Genomic DNA, 21718 nt, shown 5'->3' with positions numbered 1-21718 from the left:
GTTATAGTGCCTGCTAATTGCAAGTATTGGAGTACTGCCGTGAGGAAGGGGTAGAGCCTGGGTGTTGTGGGACCTGCAGCTAGTACATAGGGCCTTGCACTGTTCCAACACAGAAATTACAGACTGAAACACTGCAAGGAAAAAAAGTCACTACTGAAAGGGAATATACCATCTTCTGTGTTCAACAGCGACAACAGTCCCAGCCCATATTGTTCAAGATTTAAGGATATTGACAAATCTCCTGCAAATCTCCACAATGAATGTTGTATACGATGACTAGTCAAGGGCACTCAAATGGCCAGCTTACATTTCAAGCTGCCTGTTGGTGTAGCCAAAATATAATTTGCCTATGCTATCAGACTAGATGTGTGTGCAAACTCTGACAAGGCAGCACTTAAACTGTATGCAAAGCTTTGAAGGTGCAGAGCAAGGAACATCAAGGGCTACTGCAGGCAAGCAACATTCCTTTTCAAGTGACTCTCAATTTTGTTAAGATAGCACGGCAACCCTAGCAGCAAAATGCTCTTATCTTCTCAGCCACGGGCAGCGTTAAGCTCTGGCAGACACTTGTGCATCACTACAGTCTGATTTTATATATGGTGTTTAACAAGCTACTTGCAGCTTCCTGGCTTCGTAGTTACCTTCAGCACGTTGCATGCTCCTTCCAATTAGAGCTGTGAGAGCCAGAATTACTGACAGGTTTGTTCACTGCTCTTACCATCAATTTACAGAGATTATAACCCTGTCAGAAAGATATCATTGGAGATTTAAGGGATTGCTTTCTAGAGTCATTCTGAAATGGCAGTTAATGTGCACAGAGCTTTCCATCATACTCTCCCATCCAAAAAAATTCTTAGGTACAGTAAGATTTGTACTTACAAAAAAATATTATGAAACATATTCAACATGTGAGGATAGGTAGATTGATATTAGTACACTTTACTAATACATTTATCAGTTTTGATACTACAACATTTCCTGTCATTCCTTTCCTCTTGTGAGTGGTATAGAGAAGAATATTCCAGCAGTCTGGGAAAGCTTCACACATATATGAGAGTACCAGGCTTGTGGATCTAGCTTACACTGGCTATAGCAAGAAAAATCCAGCATTTATTTCAGAAACAGCCTGTATTTGTTGCACTACATTCCTGGTTATGCAGAAACATGAGCATGACCCCTGAGTGATGGGCCAGAGGCTCCTTTGATCAGGGTTCAACAGCAGAAAATAAGCAACCCAAATACTGGTTTTAGCTAAGTAGTATAGTAGTAACATAACTGGTATTTAGGTTGATATAAGTTTTAATGGTGACTTCCTCTATGGTAATGGGTACTGAGAAGCCTCCTTTATTTAGAAATTAAAAGCTTAAAAAATATTAAATAATAGAACAACTTATATACTCAAGTTATGCCAAATAGAAAATCATTACCTAAGAAATGGTTGGGTTTTCTTGCCTTTTCCATATACCAAAAAGCTTCGCCTCAGAGTTAGGTTTCCATAACAAGAAAAGTGCTGTTGTTAATCTGTTTTAAAACACAATTCTGGCAGCTTCACGGTATGTTTTATATGAAGGGGTATGAGGCATTAAATAAGAGTAGTATCATTTTTTTTCATAAGCTGACACACTTTGGATAAAAAAAGTTCAGCTGTAGGTGTATGACTGTCTTGATCCATTGTTCCACCACAGAAAAGGCAGGTCAGACACCAAGAAGCAACTGGATTAGAACAGGAATTAATTCCTTAATGCCAAACCAGATAAAATCTTAAACAGCAAGGTACCTCACATCCTTTGTATGAAAACACAATGCTCACAATTCATTGTAAGAACAATGAATGATACCAACTTTTTGGATTAGAACATACATTCAGAGGGCTAAAGGATGCTCTTGGAATGAAAAGGCACCAGGACAAGGGAGGAGCTGCTCAGAAAAAGGTTTAAGGTTTGAGCTGAGTATATCTGAAGAGTGTCTTCAGGAGAGACTAGGTTTTATCCAAATACCTAGTATTCTGAGATATGTAGTAATTCACTTTCCTGGCTGGAGAGGAGCTGTGCTTTTAATCTTGCTTTGTTGCCGGCACAGGCAATTTCATTTAATTGGTGTTGTGTTTTCTCTTCTATAATAGCTGTGCTGCTTTGGGAGGTAGTCTTAGTTTTATGCACATAATTCTCAGCATCACCACCTTCTGAAGTTACCATGTACAGATAGCCTTTTTCTTTATTGCTCTTTTCAGAGTTTTCTTTCATTGTATATTGGTGTTACGTGACAGCTACACCCTTTTTAGTGCCCTTTCAAACTTCATATTTTGTCCAAACAAAGTATTGATGAGGTCTATTAGTTTTTCTTTTTTCTTTTGTGTACTGAAATTTGTTTGTGTGTGTGATAAAGCTTTGGGTGTTTTAATATAAAGTGGGTAAGTACACATATTTTCTGTTGAAATTAGTGTAAACCTCTGAGGTGATGAGGTCAACCCGCAGCTTGATCTCCCATGGAGCTACTGATAGTAAAAATGAGCATTTTAATTACTGCTGGTGTTCCTGCCCCTGCATGTTTCCATATCAAATTAATTCGCATACAGAAGATAGCATTATCAGGTGTTAATTATTGGAAGAGTAGAACAGGGACAATCAGGCAGACTTGAAAGGGCAAACAAATAACTTTGAATGAGAGACATTTATTTCTATTCTTGACTTGGTCATGTTTGAACCATGTTATGTGTTTAACATGCACATCTTAGAAAATATGAAAAAAAAAGCTTACAATTTTAAGAAAACAAACCTTCAAAATCTTCATTGCAAGAGAATGCTGTTGAACTGTAAATGTTCTTCCTATTAGATATCACAAGGGAATAGTTTGAGTTGTCTGATTTCTAAAACATGAATTAGGAGAAAAGGCACCCAGTGCTCTTTTTTTAGTCTCCCACTCTTTCCCTCCATGCATACTACAGATCTTAAGCTTTAAACAGGCCATATGTTATTCAGTGTCCGTAAATATTTATCCTGTTTTCTCTTGATGTTTCTAAATGAATTCGTAATCCTAAAGTCCATACCTATAAATAATGAGGGAATCTAGGTTCATCCCTTCCAGTTTATTTCCGTCTTTGAATAAAATTTACACATTATTGTGCACAACAACATGATATTTATTAGAATTAAGCAAGATGATTAAACATATAGATCACCCCTCGAGCTCTAATCAGATCCTCTGCTTCAAAATGCATGTTTTTATGACTCAGCTTCAAGGCTAAGTGAACAACACACACAACATTGAGTTTCTGTGCTCCTGCAGCTAATGGAAACTCTAGTATTATCTGCTATGCATAGAAATGTGAATAAATTGCTACAGCTCAACCTCTCCTCACTAGGTTTGTGTAATTACTTTCCCAATAAGTCACTATAAGGCACTTCTAAAAAAAACTGTATTACATATTATTTATGGCCATAATAAGTACACACAAGGCTTTGCTGTAGATGGAAAATGGAAGTCAAATACAATAAGCCTTTCCCTTCAATTTAAGGATAAAGCTTGTATAATGCAGTGTCCCTTACAACGGGGCAGAATAAGAAAGTATAGTGTTTGATGATAATGGGTTTCTTTATGAAACAGATGGATTTTCATGGGTGTTTTTGATAGAACAGCAGGCTGTTTTACATGGCAGGAAGCCTCAACCACAAGAAAGTCCTAAGTGAAACAGTTAAAGGCCCATAAAAGGTTTAATAGAAAGCTATGTGAAGTAAAAAGTAGTGTCATGGATTTACCAATGATTAGAATGGGCTCAAAAAAAAATAAAAGGGAGTGAAGAGTGTTATATATGATAGAGATAATTCATGCTATAGAAGTAGATATACATGTGTATAAAATATTGAGAAGATCCAAAGTTATGTTTCTGACCACTCTGGCTGGGAACAGAGTTCTATTCTTATTTAACCAGTTCCGACAGCGGTAAAATAATCTCAGGTCTGTTACCATATGAATGGAATGGTCCCTGGCTGTTATGGGGGATTTCCTCTGGCTCCACGGGAGATAGCATCTGGACTTTCCCAGAATGGAATGTCTTGAGGAGCTCCCAAGACATACACCTGGACATTACTTCATCACGGTACTCAGAAACCAGTACATGTGAATGCATCTTCTGCTTGGACACTCAGACATTCATCTGCATCTCTGAGCTCGCCTTTGTCTGTTTCTACATCTGTATGGATTCAACCATACATGAGAAGGAACACAAAGAAATATGTGGTCATCCCTGCCCCAGGCAGAATAAACTGTATATAAGCTGGTCACTGGAAACACTCGGGTGAACCTTGGGGGAACGCTGTCACTCTGTCAGCAGGAACCCAAGGTCACCCAGCGGCTGCACCCGGGGCTGACGCTGTCTTGGCTGTGGTGGGATTTCAAAATTCTCTATTTTTTGTTATTCAATCTAATAAATCTCTGTTAAATTTTTATAAATTTTGCTACAGATTTGTTCCTTTATAACAAAGAGAAAGCAGGCGACCTTGTGTCATCCAACCATGTCTACATAGAGCAACAGGTCCTTTACTGATTCCTCAGTGGCATAATGACACAATAACCTTGTTACAATCAAAACTTTATTTCAACATTGACCCTCTGCAGAGGGGGTCATTTCACAAAATTGATATCCAAGACTTTCTGCAGGTCAGGTCTATCAACAACAAGAATACTCCTCATTGAGTAATATTTTTAGAAGGACAGAAAAAAATTAAACTGCGGTATGTGCTTGTTTGAATGTAAACCAGCTGGAAAAAATGAACCCCCCTCAATTACCTTAAAAGAGGTTTCAGGCCAGAGTTACAATTTAATAGAACTATTATAATAAATGCAATGGTACACAGAAAACTGGCTTAAACAGACCTGGCACTATGTTGGTCAGTGCTAGTCATAGTCCTGTCAGGTGGTGGTGGCAGTACTGTAGAAGCGCTGGTCACAGTCTTGTCAAAAGCAGTGATCCTGTGGAAGCTCTCATCCTTCACTGGATCTGTCACGTGGTGGTGTTCCAAGTCCCCAGAACAGCACAGGTTCAGGTGGGAATGCTCAGTACCTCCCAGAGGGCAGGGAGTTTCACAATGGAATGATGCAATACTGTGAGTCATGGCACATTTGGAAAACCTTGATGGTCCAAGTCTTTGCGCTTGCCTATTCTGCTGGTGTCATTGAGTCCATTCTGGCCCAAGAGCAGAGATGACCCCTCAGAATGGGTGTAACTGTGCTGGTGCTTCCCCAGAGGGAGTTACCACAGCTGAGTCATAGGTGTGAAGAAAAAGGAACACTACTGTGCCTACCCAGCCTGTAACCTGAGATGTCTGGTGTGCACAGGGCAGCTCCATCATTAGCAGTTCATTGGAAATGACAGAGGGGTGTAGAATACAGTGTGGTTACACCCACATAGTCCTAAACTGGCACCCTACTCCTGTAACCAGGGCACTGTATAGGCCTTAAGAACTAAAAAATAGTATGGGAGAACTTGAGGCCAGCTGCATTCTCTGAAGCTGTAGGCAAAATTTCCCAAAATTACCTCTCAAGGTAGTGCCAATGGACACAGCTGTGTGTCCTGAGATGCTAATGCCACTTGCCTCTCCTGTCTTCAACCTGTTTCTTTTGTGTTGGAGAAAGAGCTGATTTTCTCCGAATAGGATTTATCAAATTCCAGAGCTGGATATCATAGGAGGACTCTGTGTACTTTCCAACAGGGTTTAAAACGTTATAAAACATGTTTAGTCACATCTCCCTTCCAAAGGACACAAATATTGATCTCATGTTATGGCAGAAGAGTGAAAACACAGCCATGAAACACAAAAAAAAGTTTAGGCAATTGCAGTCACACCTTCAGTTCAAGAGCCAGGGGAGTGTGAGCAGTGTAACCAGAAAAGGACCACAGTGTTTGGAGCTCACCATCCAGCACAGGTGGCATCCACAGTGGCCTGTGTGGATCTGCCTCCCCTGCTACCACATCATTCCCCGTGGCTGCTGGCACTACCTGTCAAGCCAGACTGGTGGCATGCCTGGTAACCCATCCAGGGCCATCTTTCTGGCAATCTGCACTGCTCTACAAAGACCTTCCTGAAACCTCAGTAGGAATCCAGAAATGAGTCCAAGCTGAAATTCCCCATCAGCCTTAAATCAGGGGGAGAGCAAGGGCCAGGAGCAAACCCAAAGAAAAGCCTGCATTTTCTACTCTGATTTACTTCATCCATATTTGCATGACAAAAGAAGCCTGCACAGAACTTCTTGGTATGACTTGACAGTGGGAGACATGGTTGTGAAGGATCCTGCCTCAGTGGTGTCACAGGATTTTAGGATAGCATTTGCACAAGAGATTGGGAAAATAATCAAATAAATGGCACTGATTAGCTGATGATCCGCTGCTGAATCCCTGTTTAAAATGCTGGTCCACCTTTCAAATGCTTCCCTTGTGTGCTGCATTCCATTTTGCTTAATAAATGAGAAGTGTTTCAAGATACTGCTCAAGAGCTCTTTCTCAGCAAGCTAAATGCATTTTGCTGGTGATTGAGAAAGCCTATTCCAGTCTCTGGCAGGAAATGACCAGGGCTGTTAGGTCAGACTGGTTAGAAAAGAATGACAGTCTCCTCATATTCAATCAGCCCCCAATTACAGTTTATCAGCAAGAAAGCAGATCAGAAATGAGGTTTTTTTACAATTGGAGCTCTCTGCATCCAGCCATATAAGCCTTGGTGCTCTCTATCTAATAAATAGCTCTTGGTATTTAGTTCCCCTGGAACAGTTTATCTATCTGATCTGCCTGCTTCTTCTTATGATTCAAGGTTTCTTAAAATGAGAAACAAATATCAAAAAATCCAGTCATATTTTGTGTGTTTGTTTAAAGTTTCAAGCAAAAATTGAAGCTTTTTTCTTTTACATTTTTCAAAATAATTACCTAATTTATTTCCCTAGACAGGTTAGTTCAGTCAGTGATGAACATTTTGAAAGCTAAATCTTTCCAGACCTGGATAAAACTATGAAACTTGACACAGTAAGACTTTTTTTTTCCTGAAAACACTTATTATGTAAGTGAAGTCAGATACTATGGTATGTCTGTCTACTTTGTTGAATATTTCTCTAAAAATATTTTGCTTTCTTAAATAAACTAAATTCCTTTTCCCTCTTCCTGAAACACTTAAAGCCTACAAGGTAAGAACAAGTTATATTTTGGAATAGATGTCCTTATTTCTTTTGAAATAAAACCAGAAAAAGTAGAAAAATCTCTACTATTAAGGTGCAGGAAAGCTTTTTTTTTTTTTCCTGTTAATCACACATCACTAAAAGCCTACCTTAGTAATCAAAAAGCCACATATTTCAGCTGCTAATGGAAAATTCCCAGCAGTAGCAAAAGTTTTACTCCTTGCTTCATGCTATGGTGGTACAAAGGCACACATAACTGACAGGAACACACCCCAAAAGGTACAAGAAAGGCTAAAGAGCTTGATTTAGAGACTTCAGTAACAGAGGATTTTTTCCTCTTATTTCCATAGTTATGGACTACCTACCTACCTAAGGATGAAACAACTTTCAAGAGAGGAACTCATCTAGTGACTTAAAGTTTACTTCAGAATCTGATCTTGTCTGTGGGCAAAAACTGCTTCTAATGACTAAAAATACCAACCTTTCCTTTAATTTTGTGACCATAATGGCTGCAATTTTTCTAGAAATTGAAAATATCTAGAATATAAATAAAAAAGTCCTAGCTGACATGTCTGCTGAGGGGGAGCACAGCAATCAAGGTACTTGATGCCAAGGGCTATCTGTCAGTTCTCGGGCAGAAGGCAGGGTCTCAGGAATGATGCTGGTACATCTCTATGTTTCCCAGTGTTCAGCATCTGACAGCCAGGAGGAAGCTTCAATATTCAAGTCCTGCAGCAACAATCACAGCATTTATCAGTCCTGAGCACAGGTCTTCCTCTATTGTGAGCTGTCACAACTCCACTGCAACTAATGAAATATGCCAGATTCCACCAGCTGAAGGATCTATTCTGGTTTTGATGTAGGGAAAATAAGAAGCTAAAACCAGCAAGTTTCAGTTAAAGGATTGCGCCAAGTTTATATTGTATGCTTTTTCTGAAAAAAGTGTAGGTGTGCTTGCACAAACGGACTCTTTCTTAGAAATACTGAATTAATTTTTGGGTGCAGAATAGGCCGACAGACCATTAATTGGAACTTCTCCTATTCTATGTATCTTGCCCCTCCCTCAGGCTAAGAGGGAGACTACTGCTGTACTGTCCTTGACACAAGGATTTCCTAACTCTTCATCTGGTCACAAGGAGTGGAACAGGCTCCTTCCAGCACTTTGAAGCTCACAAAAGGCCCTGATAGATGTGTTTCAGGTGAAGTTTAGAAGGTAGAAATCAGGGAGTGTTCTGAATTTTCTTTTTAAAATAAATCACTGCCATTTTGACACCACTCCCTTTGAATGGCATGAATAGTTGTGTTGTTGCATCTGAAAGGGTACAGAAGCCCAAGACTGGATGGTAGAAAGATGAGACATCTGATGATTGCAATTTTCTCTGTGGTGTTTTGGTTTTTGTTCTGTTTTGTTCTGTTGGGGGGTTTTGTTTGTTTGTTTTTGTGGAGGTTTTTTTGTCTGTTTGGTTTGTTTTTTGGGGTTTTTTTTTGTTGGGTTTTTTCCATTTTTCACTATTATAGCAAAGAACAAATGGGAGTTCTTTCCTTCTGCAGCACTCAGCAATGCTAAGACTGAGTGTTTTGAATTTTCCATGTAAATGCTTGTGCTAACTGCTGACCTCCATTGGAAAAAGGAGAGTGTTATTCCCCTGGACTGTAGAGTTAACGCAGCTGGAATTTTTCAAAGGTGCCATTAGCAAGGATAGGACACCTCAGTTTTTAAATCAAATCTTGGTCTGAATGTCAGAGAAAGATGCAAAGCTCCATTACTCAAAGCTGTGCACTTGTCCTTTGATCTATCACTGGTAATTTAATACAGAGCTTTGCTGGCTGTGGTGAATTTTTTTCTATTGCTGTTCCTGTTCTAAATGACTTCTTGCTTCTGAGTGTTATATGTATTTTGGTAGAGCTCTCCCTGAACTATAGGGCTGTAGAGAGCAAATTCAATGAGAGTAGAGAGCTGATTTGCTAACATAATGATTGCAGCTGCAGTTAAGTGAAAGCTTCCATAACAATGCAGCAGCAATACTTCATTAATCACTTCTCAAAGAGAGAAAACAAAAACGTGACTAATTTTGACCTGGATGCTCTTCACTTCTGACTGAATCATGGACCAATATATAGAAGAGGCTTTAAAACATCCTTCAGCAATGGTGCTGGTGAGGAACTTCCACTGCTTAGTGCATGGCAACTTGAAAAAGCAGCTCCCTGAAATAATTGTTCCATGCCCCATTTCACATCGCATTTATGCGTGGTGGGAAAGTCACCCTCACCACAGATCCTCGTGGCAATTGTGCCCTTGACTTCTGGAAGGGCAGATTGCATTTTTTATCCCTCCTGACCCTTTGCAGTCCATGAGAATTTTACTTAGATAAGGTCCTAGAAAGGTCCAAAATTGTGCCAGGCTCAGATGTATTTGTCCCAGTGCTTGCCTGCTTAGGTCATGGACAAGCTGCAGGACATTGTTGCAGACTGGGGCCAAATACCTTGGACAGTCAGCATCAGTGACTACCCAATCATTGCTGTACACTTGGGCTATGCCTTTCCTTTCCTGTGTTTCCCTCCACCAGTCTTCAAATCCTTCCTCTTCCTTCACATATTGGAAAAAAAAAATTCTGAAGTAAATAAGGGAAGAAGATGCAGGCAAATATCAGCATGGAAAGCAGTAGGGAATCATAAATTATCCAAGCTGAAGGACTGACATATATGCAACAACTGGTTTAAAATACAAAAAAAAATATGCAGATAGATCAGGAATACATGTCCGGCTTCTGCTGCTAAGTATTGATTTAGAAAATGGACATTACCAATGTTACCAATGTTTTTTCAGCAGGTTCAGACAGGGCTGAAAGAAGCCCGGAACACCTCAGACACCTGGGAATGTTCTGGTTATGAATAACATAAAACCATAATTTTTTCCTGTTAATTGTTCATAGAATAAACATTAAAAATAGCAGATACAGGCTATTCATAAAGCAAAGTTGCCTTTAGGAAGTGCAGTCTGTGGTGACTCCTGTGCTGTGGAAGGAGCAGGGTCTCTCCTGGGTAGGTGCATGATGCTGACCGTGGCCTTTTGGACTGAGTTGGATGCATCTAGCAAGACCAGGGAGCTCTGGAAAACTTCTCCCAACCATCTTCCAAGGCACAGTAAGTGAGTTAGTCTTCTCTAAGAGGTGATGGCTCTGTGTGTTGGCACAAAGTTGAGCACAGGCTCAAAACAGCTTTGGCAATCACAGATGGCACAGAGATGGGTAGTGCCATCAGTGAGACCTGCCCAGCTCTGTGGCCCAAAAATCATATCTTTGTAGAAAAATGTGGTCTTCCTCTTGTGCAAAACCTAAACAAGAATCAGATATTGCCATCTACAAGACACAATAAGGCACAAGCAGAAATGCACAGACCTTGGGAAGGAAACATTTTGTCTGCTTGAGAAAAATGCCACCCTACTATGAACCCTTTTCAATGTGCTGGGGCAAGAAAGCCATGGTGCACAGAGCTCCTGCTTCTTCCACTTTTTGCCTTCTTATCCTTTCGTCAGTCACATGTGGAGTCATCTTGTGCAGCTTTAATTTCTTGTGGTTATGTCCACATCAACTTTGAAGTCCCTGTGAAACCAGTGCTTCATTCCCCTGACTGTATTACCTCTCTGAATTCCTCTATTTCCTGCATTCATTCAGATGCACAGTATCCAAAGGCCTGGGGGTCTTTTGGTTTGGATATCCCACAAACTATAATGACAGATAAGGCATTTGTAACTAGAAGAGTAGGATTTTCATTACTACCTTATTTTGCCTTGAATATAGAAAGGATTTTTTTTTTTTAACAGAGTTTTAATGTCATGTTCCAGACAAACCAGTGAGTACTTTGGTAAGACATTCCAATAACAGTGTCCCATTGGCATTGAAAATGCCACTTCCTGCACTTTATTCATAGCTTAAATTAAAAATATTGATCACCTACTATGAGAAGTAAACCACCTACATCTTACTAGTCTAATTAAAAACATAATCAAAGTAGGCTTGAAGAATTCAATCTTACTAGACTGATGGAAATTTCTCACAAACAATCTACAGCCACGGGTTGTTGAAGTGCTAAATCCTAAGCTTTTGAGGACATTAATATCTAGTTCTACAAATTCAAAGCAGATTTTATTTGTTTTAAAGTTCATTTTAAGAGCTGGGTCATTTAAAATTGAGAACTTATTAGGAGCTGAGGGAAGAAAATACAGCACACTTTCCTCCTATGCTGCATGATTGAGATGATAAGGAAGTATGGTTTCCAATCTAAAATCTTGAAAGATGGATTGACTGGAATTGCATAGTTAATATATGTAATTTTCCTTGTAGAATAAGTTGATTAATTTTAAAGGCAAAATATTTTGATTACTTCATAGATATCAAATTGCATATAAATTGTAAGAAGTTATAGTGTTCAGGAGGATTATTTTACAAAAAAAAAGTTTATATTATTTAAATGAAAAATTGAAATATATATTTGAAAGGTTAAAAACCATTATAGCAATTTTAGCATTTGTACTTGTTTCTTTTTCAGTCATGGTTTGAAATTAATTTAATTGAATCATCTTGAATGTCCCACCTATTTGCTCTCAGCTAGCTCACAACTGAGCCTAGGCTTCAGAAATGTATACACTCATCAAAAGTGAACCACTTATGGCAGACAGAACTTTCCAAATGTCCCTTCCTCTTCAACCCCTTTTCCTCTGGAAAGATCTCACTTAGTGGAATAATTTATAAGAAGATCTGTTGATATTTTTTTCTTTCTTAACATATTTCTATCTAAAAAAATTGCTCTTGTTCACCCTCCAATTAATTTAAAGTCCTTTCCTTCATGATTTGCTACCCAGTATTCAAGAGGCACCAAAACTCCACATCCTCTCTGAATTTTCTCAGAGAGTCTTCATTTTTGTCAGCAAATAAAGGGTTTGGGTATGCTATTTCTGCAACATGGTGTAGATTGCTAAGAAACTGAGTTTAAAAAGGAAGAATGAGGTCATGAATCATTATTCTGCTTAACTTTTTCAGCCTTACCTCAAAAGCTACTGTATTATGTTCTTAATCTTCTAGGTTGTTAACCATAAATTGTCCTTATAAGATTTTCACTAAACATAAAGTGCCTCTTTTTTTACTTTTGGCATAATTTTTCCCTCTTTGATTTCAGCCTTTCAAAACAAAACCAAAATTACCTAAGTATTCACATCTATTATGTGATTCATTATCCATCTATTGCTGAGATTTTTTCTAAGTGACTAAAGCACCCATAGGTTTTTAAGCTATATATAACTGGAGGTGTCAGTTATGGCCATTTAATAATATACATGTCCTCCTCCTCTTCTTCATAGATAAACAAAAGAAATCCACTAGCCTAAATTAAGATTTTCTTCTATCTAATCCCACTCCTACAGGTACAATTATGCTTTATAGCTGGCTTGCCAAACCTAGCACAGAACATGCTGCCATAGCATTAAAACTGTTTATCCAGAGAGAATTTTCAATCCCTTTTTGTATAATCAATAATTTTTATAGATTCACTGGGACAAGGTGGAGGAAGCTAACCTTACATTTTGGAAAGAAAAATAGTTAGCAGTCTGTTGGATACCTATATCCAAAATATAGCTAAAATTTACTGCGTGGTTCAAAAGTTTCTCTTTCTACTAAAACTTGTAACTGATGTAGTCCAGATTGCTGGTTAAAGTGAGGAGGCAAGTGTATGAGATCATCTTGTGAGGCAACAGGCAAAAACTGGAGCACAGAAATTTCCACCTGAGCATGAGGAAGAACTTCTTTACTGTGCAGGTGACTGTGCTGTGGAGCATATTGCCCAGAGAGGGTGTGGAGTCTCCCTCACTGGAGATGTTCAGGAGCTGTCTGGGTGCAGTCCTGTGCCATGTGCTCTCTGATTACCCTGCTTGAGCAGGGAGGTTGGACCAAATGAGCCACTGTGGTCCCTTCCAGCCTGACCCATTCTGTGATTCTGTGAATAGAGTATAAATTAAAATACATTCATGTTGGGCTGTGCAAATAATGCCCAGTTGGAGAGCAAACATGTGCCTGCATTTTTCAGGGGTTATGTCAGGCAGCTCCTGTTAAATGCTTTGTGACACTTCTCTTTACTTGGTCTGTTGGCCTGCATCCAAGAAACAGACCTCTTATGGATTTGGGCAAGATAAAAAGAAGCAGCAAAGGAATAAAAGAATGAGCTTAATTCTTCCATTGAAAATATTGAAAAGAGACAAGTAGTACTAAATGTAAATAAAAGCATTCGACATAGGAGATTTTAAAAAGAATTCTTTATCTTTTTTAAATATCAGATATGTAGATATCAGATCTTTGCTTCACTTCCATAAGCCATATTTTCAGTGTACACTCTGAGAAATTATGGTACAAAGCCTCAAATGGAAAATTTGTTCAATTTCTGGGCCACAAAGCCTGGGAAAAAGTTCCTAGTTCTGCCACTGAACTCATGCATGATTTGCTGATTTTTTTATATTGTATGAGGTACCTAAACATAAAAATGCTAGCAGGACTAAACAACAGATGTTGATGTAAATAGCCATTTACAGTGATGTTTTGGTTCAAGCAGGTTAATGTGGCTTACAGCAATGGCCAGAGCATTCAGGTCCAGAAAGCTACAATCAGCTACAGGAAAGTCTAACTCCTCTGGACAATATCTACTCACTTTTTTGTTTCTATTTAAAAACAAAATTGTATGAGAATAAACCACCCAAACCCAAGACAAGAGAAATGTCTATCTCTAAATCTGTTTGCAACATTTCTAATATTGTTTTCTCATGTTTTTTGACTTACAGCAATGCATATCAATGTAACAGTTGAAAGCTGGGTAAAATCCTTGATCTTCCCAAGGCCACCTGCCTTTCCAAAAAAAAGTCCATCCTCTGACCCAAGCAGCTGCAAAAAGGATCACCAGTTGCTGGGGGGCAGCCAGCAGATACCTTGGGTCACACACAGCAAGTCCATGCACTGCTGTCTTTGCACAAAGTTCTTCTGAAATGGAAATAGGTAAAAAAAGAAGGTGAAAAAAGGTCATTTTCCTTCAGCAATTCTTTAACAATCATGAATCACTTTGGTCACCAATCTTACAGCAGATGCAGTGTATGAAGCTAGTGTGTTTGTTCATGTCAGCACCACATACTGCACTGTGAGAATTACTTGCTTTGCACTGGCTATGTCAGATTTGTCCCTGAAGATAGCCAATTATGTTTGTATCATGCAAAGTGAGTCAGCTTCCATACTGTACATAACCCGGCATCATTAAATAAGATTTATTGTCTTTAAGTCAACAATCATCTCCTCTAACATCAGAGACTATAACTATATTGCTATATGAGTTTTTTCTCCTATATTAAATGCTTCTGGTTTTCCTATTTGTTCCACAATTTCTTTTGCATAAGAGGAATTGCTTCATTTTGCCAGCTAATCCTTATGGCAGAAAGCAGTTGAATTCATTCAGGAGAAACAAGTTAAAAAACTCCATATTCTGTATTCAGAAATCTACACAGAGATTAGATCCTATTACATTTTAATAATTAATCCTGATGGCCACATGTTTCTGAAAGCCAAAGTAATACATTCATAAGGGCACCAAAAGAAAAAAAAAAAACAACCAAACAAAACAAAACACCAAAAAAACCTATAACCAAAAACAACTAAAAAAAACCCCAAGCAAACAAAAAAACTCCACCAACCAAAAGCCACAACCAGCAAAACCCCCCACAATTTATCAATCTGTGTACAGTGAATCACTAGTGGGCCATGAATTCTGAAATGCTCTAACTGTAGAATGTTATGAAAACACATAAACCTCCCTATGAATAGGATAGGAAAAAAATTGGATAAGATGAAAAGTAACAAACTTTGAAAGTAAGCCAGCTTATGTTTGGTTGAAAATTAACAATATTGTGTGACCAGTGGAAAAAGAGTATGTGGATTTTTTTCAAAGTAGTAAGAGTATAAATCTCAGGTGATTTAGGTTGTCCTTTGATTGCAAAAAGCTGTGGAGTTCCAGTAGGTATCATAGACTCAAGGTGAGCAGCACAAACACACAGACAAAGAGTAACTCTGACCAGGTATGCTGAAGTGCTTGTTCTGTTCAGTCCTTACTGCACCAAACCTGCCACAAGGGCTCAGTGTTGGGGTGAGAGTCATGCATTAAATGGCAGACTGCTAAATAAAGAGCTGCTGAATTTACTTGTTCTCTGGACTGGTCTGCCCTCATTATAGCACAGTTTATTTGGGCTGGCTGAAAAGCCTTCAGCAACACCAACAGAAAGGGATGGAGTGGTTGGGCACACTCAGAATGTACTTGAACTGTATTGTGAAAAAAAACTAAGAGTAGGAGAAAGTTTCACTGCCTTTTCTCATTTACGTTTTTTTAATATTGCTAATAAGATCTTGTTAATAAGAATATTAAGAATATTCAGAGAAGGTTTGTACCATCCACAATGACCAAACTACTGCTGCCACCCCTCTGCTATTGTTACAGAGAATCTCTTCTATGCTGAAGCAGAGTCTATGCTTAAGTGACACTGGCAATCAGCTGCACCCACAGGTAAGAAGGGAAGATGGGCAATGTCACTGTTTGTAAATATCCACATGCCAAACATATAGAAAAAAACAACTCAATGTGACATTTCCAAAGCCAGTGGCAAAGCAGCAGCAGGGAGAGGTGGGTGTTAAGTCAGAATAAAGTATACTCATTAATAGCTTGTGAACAGAACAAAAAGAACTGAAAAATTCTTCATAATTTGTTCACACTAACCATTTCAGCTTTGCTTCTCAAAAATTCATGTCTCCACTTCAAGTGCTGTATGAAAGTGTATAAGGAAAGAAGTACTGCAAAAGTCCACTTTCCATACCTTCATGCTCTAGAAACAACCTCTCCCCTCAAGTCTGCTAGTAGTAATGTGTGAAAAGATCTGGGCCCTAACCAGCTTTCATTGTAGTAGCTGATTTTAACTGACCTCTCTTAGGTTTGTGCTTTTGACACACCACTGTCTAGCCCAGACTTGACAAAGCATTCCTGTAGGAATTACTGTTGGGCCATCTACCAGCTGCATACAACAATGTTTGCAAAAAACTCCTTTTTGCAATGTTTGCAAAAAACTTGTTGCATGGCACTGCAAACCCCATGAAAAGCAATTTCAACAAACTGTAAACAGCCTTACCAAAAATTAAAAGCGAGGACTATGGAGGTTCAAATTAATGTTAAACCTTTAAATTATGCAGCTCACCGACATCAGAGTAAATCTGGATTGAGCAATGTGAATGAGCTATTTGCATGTGGTGCCTTGACTTCGAGGGCAAACAAATGATAAAATACTACCTAAAGAGCTCTGTATTCAGCTGCCATTGTAGGTGGAAAAACATTTCTCTTTGGTTCTTTCTTTTTCAGACACCTCCCTTAGAATCACCTTCTGAGTTGTACAGCTTACAGATGCAGCCATTTTGTACTAAAATATAACACTACAAAGCTGGAGACGTAGCTCCTCCATCAGAGTCTGCATCTGCTGGCATACAGATAGCCAGGCAGTTTGGTCAGCCTTATATTGACCCCATTTGAGTTAATGTGGTCTGACTGCTTGTCTGCCAAGTCTTGCAGTCATAAGACTTCATTCTTCAAGTTTTTACATGACACCAAGCTGAGTGATGCTGATGACAAGCCTGAGGAATAGGATGCCATCCAGAGTGATGGAGGCTGTCCTGAGCCATCAAGAAGTAAGAATATATGAACATCAGGCGGTTAAACAAGGCTGACTGCAAGGTCCTTGGCCAAGCATGGTCCTCCATCCATGTGGGTTGGAGCAAGCCCCAGTATCATTACAGGCTAGGAGGTGGGGGGATTGAGACCAGCCCAGCCAGGAAGGACTTGGTGGAGCTGGTTGTTTAAAGACTGTCACATGACCTGGTGACAGTCACACACAACCCAGAGAGCCAGACATGTCCTGGGCTGCATCCAAAGCAGCATGGCCAGCAAGGTGAGGGAGGGGATTCTGTCCCTCTGCTCTGTGCTGGTGAAACGCCAGCTGGAGCACTGCATCCAGCTCTGGAGTTCTTAGCACAGGAAACATATTGATCTGTTACAGTGGGTCTGGAGGAGAACCAGAAAGATGATCAGAGGGACAGAGTATGTCTCCAGTGAAGAGAGAGTTGGGGTTGTTCAGCCTGGTGAAGAGAAGGCTCTGGGGAGACTTTTGCGTGGAATTTTCAATACTTGATGGGGCTCATCAGAAAGATGGGGACAGTTTAATAGGGTCTCTTACAATGGAATGAGGGATAATGGTTTTAAAACAAAAGGGATCAGGTTCAGATTAGATACAAGGAAGAAATTTTTTGCAATTAGGGTGGTGAAACCAGTTCTGTTTAACATCTTCATTCATTATCGGGGTGAAGGGATTGAGTCTGCCACAGCAGATTAGCAGATGACACCAAGCTGGGTGTGAGTGTTGATCTGCTGGAGGGTAGGAGGGCTCTGCAGGGAGACATGGACAGGCTGGATAGATGGGCTGAGCCCAGCAATCTGAGGTTTAACAAGACCAAGTGCCAGGTCCTGTACTTTGGCCACAGCAATTGCCTGCAGTGCTACAGGCTAGGGACAGAGTGACCGGACAGGGGCCAGGCAGAAAGGGACCTGGGGGTGCTGGTGACAGCAGCTGAACATGAGCCAGGCTGTGCCCAGGTGGCCAGGAAGGCCAATGGCATCCTGGCCTGGATCAGCAATGCTGTGGCCAGCAGGGCCAGGGCAGGGACTGTCCCCCTGTGCTGGGCACTGCTGAGGCCACACCTTGAATGCTGTGTTCAGTTCTGGGCCCCTCAGTTTATAGGGAGAATGTTGAGGTGCTGGAGCATGTCCAGTGAAGGGCAGCAAGGCTGGGGCAGGGTCTGGAGCACAAATCCTATGAGGAGCAGCTGAGGGAGCTGGGATTGTTTATCCTGGAGGAAAGGAGGCTCAGGGGAGACTTTATGACTGCCTACACCTGCCTGAAAGGAGGGTGCAGTCATGTGGGAGTCAGTCTTCTCCCAGACAACCAGTGACAGAATGAGAAGCCACAGCCTTAAGCTGAGCCAGGGGAAGTTAAGGCTAGACACCAGAAAAAAATTCTTCACTGAAAGAGTGATTGGGCACTGTAGCTGTCTACCCAGCGAGGTGGTGGTGTCACCATCCCTGGACGTGTTTAAAAAAAGACTGGACATGTCACTCGCTACCATGGTCTTGTTGATGAGGTGCTGGTCAGTCATAAGTTGATGATCTCAAAAGTCTTTTCCAACCTACTTAATTCTGTTATTCTGTGATTCTGAAACACTGGAGCAGGTTGCCCAGAGAGGTGATAGATACCCCAGCCCTGGAGCTCATTCAAGATCAGGTTCAAAGGAGCTCTGAACAAAGTGATTTAGGTGAAACTGTCCCTACCCATGGCAGGAGTGTAGGACTATATGACCTTTAAAGGCCCCTTCCAACCCAAACAATTCTGAGATTCTATTATTCTGTGAAAATACTTGCTGGATCTTGCTCCAGATAAAAATCTTTCATCTCCTAAGGGATGAATTCCAAGCTGCAGAATAGCACAGTCATGAAAAACTGAAACATAACAACTCTAAAAATTGCCATACACAGTAAGGTGAAATGCATACTTCTTTTTTTTTTTTAATTTTTTTTACAATATTCGCTTTTTACCAACATGGTGATTGAGGTATGGTCCATGTGTGTTGGTAGAAATAGCTGTGTAAAACTGAGGTTACAAAGGATGAGATTGACAAGTAGAAAGAGAGAAACCTGAAGAGTCACTGGCTCCTGGTGGGCAGATAGCCCAGCTGCTGGTCTTTAATTGACACTTAGCTAAACTGTGTGACTCTCTCTTGATTGGACTGAGTATTTAGTCTGAATTATTAGTTTCCTTATATTTAGCAGCAGAACAGGAGAAGCCTTCCTTCCTTCCTTCCTTCCTTCCTTCCTTCCTTCCTTCCTTCCTTCCTTCCTTCCTTCCTTCCTTCCTTCCTTCCTTCCTTCCTTCCTTCCTTCCTTCCTTCCTTCCTTCCTTCCTTCCTTCCTTCCTTCCTTCCTTCCCTCCACTTTCTGCCACTCATGATGGCCATGAATGTTAAGATGAAAAGTTTTGCTCTGAGGAAAGAATTTGGTACTTTTTTCCCAGAGTATACTGGTCCATCTGCCCCCCCAAGATTACCGGACCAAAAATTCTTGTTTACAAAATTGTATATATCCTGAGACATGGGAATTTTGCCTCAGGCATCACTATTGAGACCTGTTTCATACACACTATTATTAATTTCAAAATTTTTATTAAATTATATCCTTAACATATAAAACCAATAGTATAAGAACATTGCCAAAATGTATAAAAAATCCAATTTTATCTGACTTTTTAAAATGCCAGCATGAATGATGTGTCTGATAACTGATGTTTTCTTCATTTGACATTAGTGCTGCATGCAATTTATTCCTTCTTCCAGAGATTGACTATATCCCTGGGTTGTTCAACATTTGAATTTCATCCTGCTGCAATACATTTTTTTTATTAATCTATTTTATAAATTACTTATGTCTGGTTGAGGACAGGGATTAATTGTTAATAATGCTTCTGCATTCTTTTCTTGTACACACTGAAAAAAAAAAATTAGATTCCTGTCAAATTTTTTGTTTTGTGGTGAAATAGAAAAGGAGAAGGCTGTATGTACTGTCCTGACCATTACTGACATCAAAGGATTAAATATGTCTTGTTTGCTGTGCCTTGTGATTCCAATCACAAGAATATCTTCAAGCTTGGGGAACAGCACTCTTTTTATCAGTCTTTTAGGTTTCCAGGCAAGTTCAAGCCAAAACTCATTTCCTTCTGGATCTGCTGCCTATCTCTTGCCCTTCTGACTGTCTCCTGATGAGCTTCTAAGCAGTCCCACAGAACAGTCAAATCACCTTCACCAACAGGGGTCCAAAGTGTTACCACAAAGTAATAGCTCAATTACAGAATCACAGAATCATTAAGGTGGGAAAAAACCTCCAAGTCCATCGAGTCCAACCTTTGACCAATCACCACCCTGTCTGGATCTGATCTTGTTAAACTAGAGCTAACTTTCTTTTAAAGTAAAATAATTTTTTAAATCTGAATTAAATAAATTTTTTAAAATATCAAATTGCAATTTCAATATACAATAGAAGTAGCTGCTTCTAGACTCTGAATTTAGGTTTCCTCGGACATGATCCCTTTTTGCTTTCTAACCTGCTTCTTCAGGAACAGGAGGATGAAGTAGCAAGGAAGGAGAAAGATTTTGTTTTGTCCTTTCATCTTTTACTCAAAAGCAAAGGGTAAGTGGACCCTAATACTGAGCTTTGCAGTATTTGTGTCGGGGTACTTCAGCTGTCATACCTGAGTAGCTCTTGCTTTCTGGTTATGATTAGGATGTACCTTGAAGGATGATGGCAGCCGGCTCTGACGCTGTCAGTGCTGTGCCCTCAAGGGCAGGACTGCCTGGCTCAGGATGTATGGACCAAGAGCAGGATGAGCTGCACTCCCTGCTTGACACTCCGGGAGGAATCCAAGGAGCTCGGTTTCACACGCAAACTGCTCAATTCTTTGGGGTTTGAATGCAACAAAGGCAAGATTACCTCATTTGGAGAGGCTGGTACTTTGTGTGCACTTCCCTTTGGAATGAATTCCAGAAAATGTGCAATATGTGGTATGGATAGACTCTACAGTCCTACTGAAAATTTTTCATTACAGCAGCTACTGCCCCTATTCAGAAGTTGTGGTGCCAAAGCCCAGTAGCCTTTCAGAATAATAATCATAGTATTTGGCTCTAAAGCTGTAGATTTACCAGGCTACTTTGTGTTACAAGACCAAATTGGTAAAATTCTACAAGTATATTACACAAAAACAAGAAAAGGAAAAAATATGCAAATCTTTACATTGTCTGTAAAGACTGCTGGAATTTATATGTGTGAATTATTTTGCTGTCTATTGTAATCTACTCTGTGTTACGTTATTTCACTTAACTATTACTGCTACTTATCTTATGCATACCATAAGCCCTAAAATCCACCCAGGAAATGAAAGAAAAAATTCAATTGCTCGATAAAAATAAGCTTTTCACTCAAGGAGAATGCTTATTGTAACCATCCATACTTGTTGAAACACAGCAGTAAAAGTTGATTGAATAATGAATGAAAAAACATCCCCTTTTTCTGGTCTTTCTATTTTGTCAAAATCTGTAGGAAGTTCTTTGAACTAAATGTAATTATTTCTTCTTCCAAGATATGTATCACTATCCTTTTTTTCTCCTTTTTTAGGAAAATACAGATGCTGAAAATTAAAATACTTTCAAATCAAAGATGCTACTCATGACTTGAACTTTAGGTATTAGAGAAAAATAAATGCAGTCTATGTGATGCCTCAGAAGGTTGCTGAAGATCTCAGCTTGTTGCCATGCAGGTGCATTTATGATTACTTCATAACCCACTGCTACTTTTCTCTCTTAGCAGGTTATCACCCTTGTCTTCAGCAGCTCAATAAAGTTCC

This window comes from Molothrus aeneus, chromosome Z, assembly GCF_037042795.1.
Source record: "Molothrus aeneus isolate 106 chromosome Z, BPBGC_Maene_1.0, whole genome shotgun sequence".
Lineage (NCBI taxonomy): Eukaryota > Metazoa > Chordata > Aves > Passeriformes > Icteridae > Molothrus > Molothrus aeneus.
Note: the sequence above shows the minus strand (reverse complement) of the source record.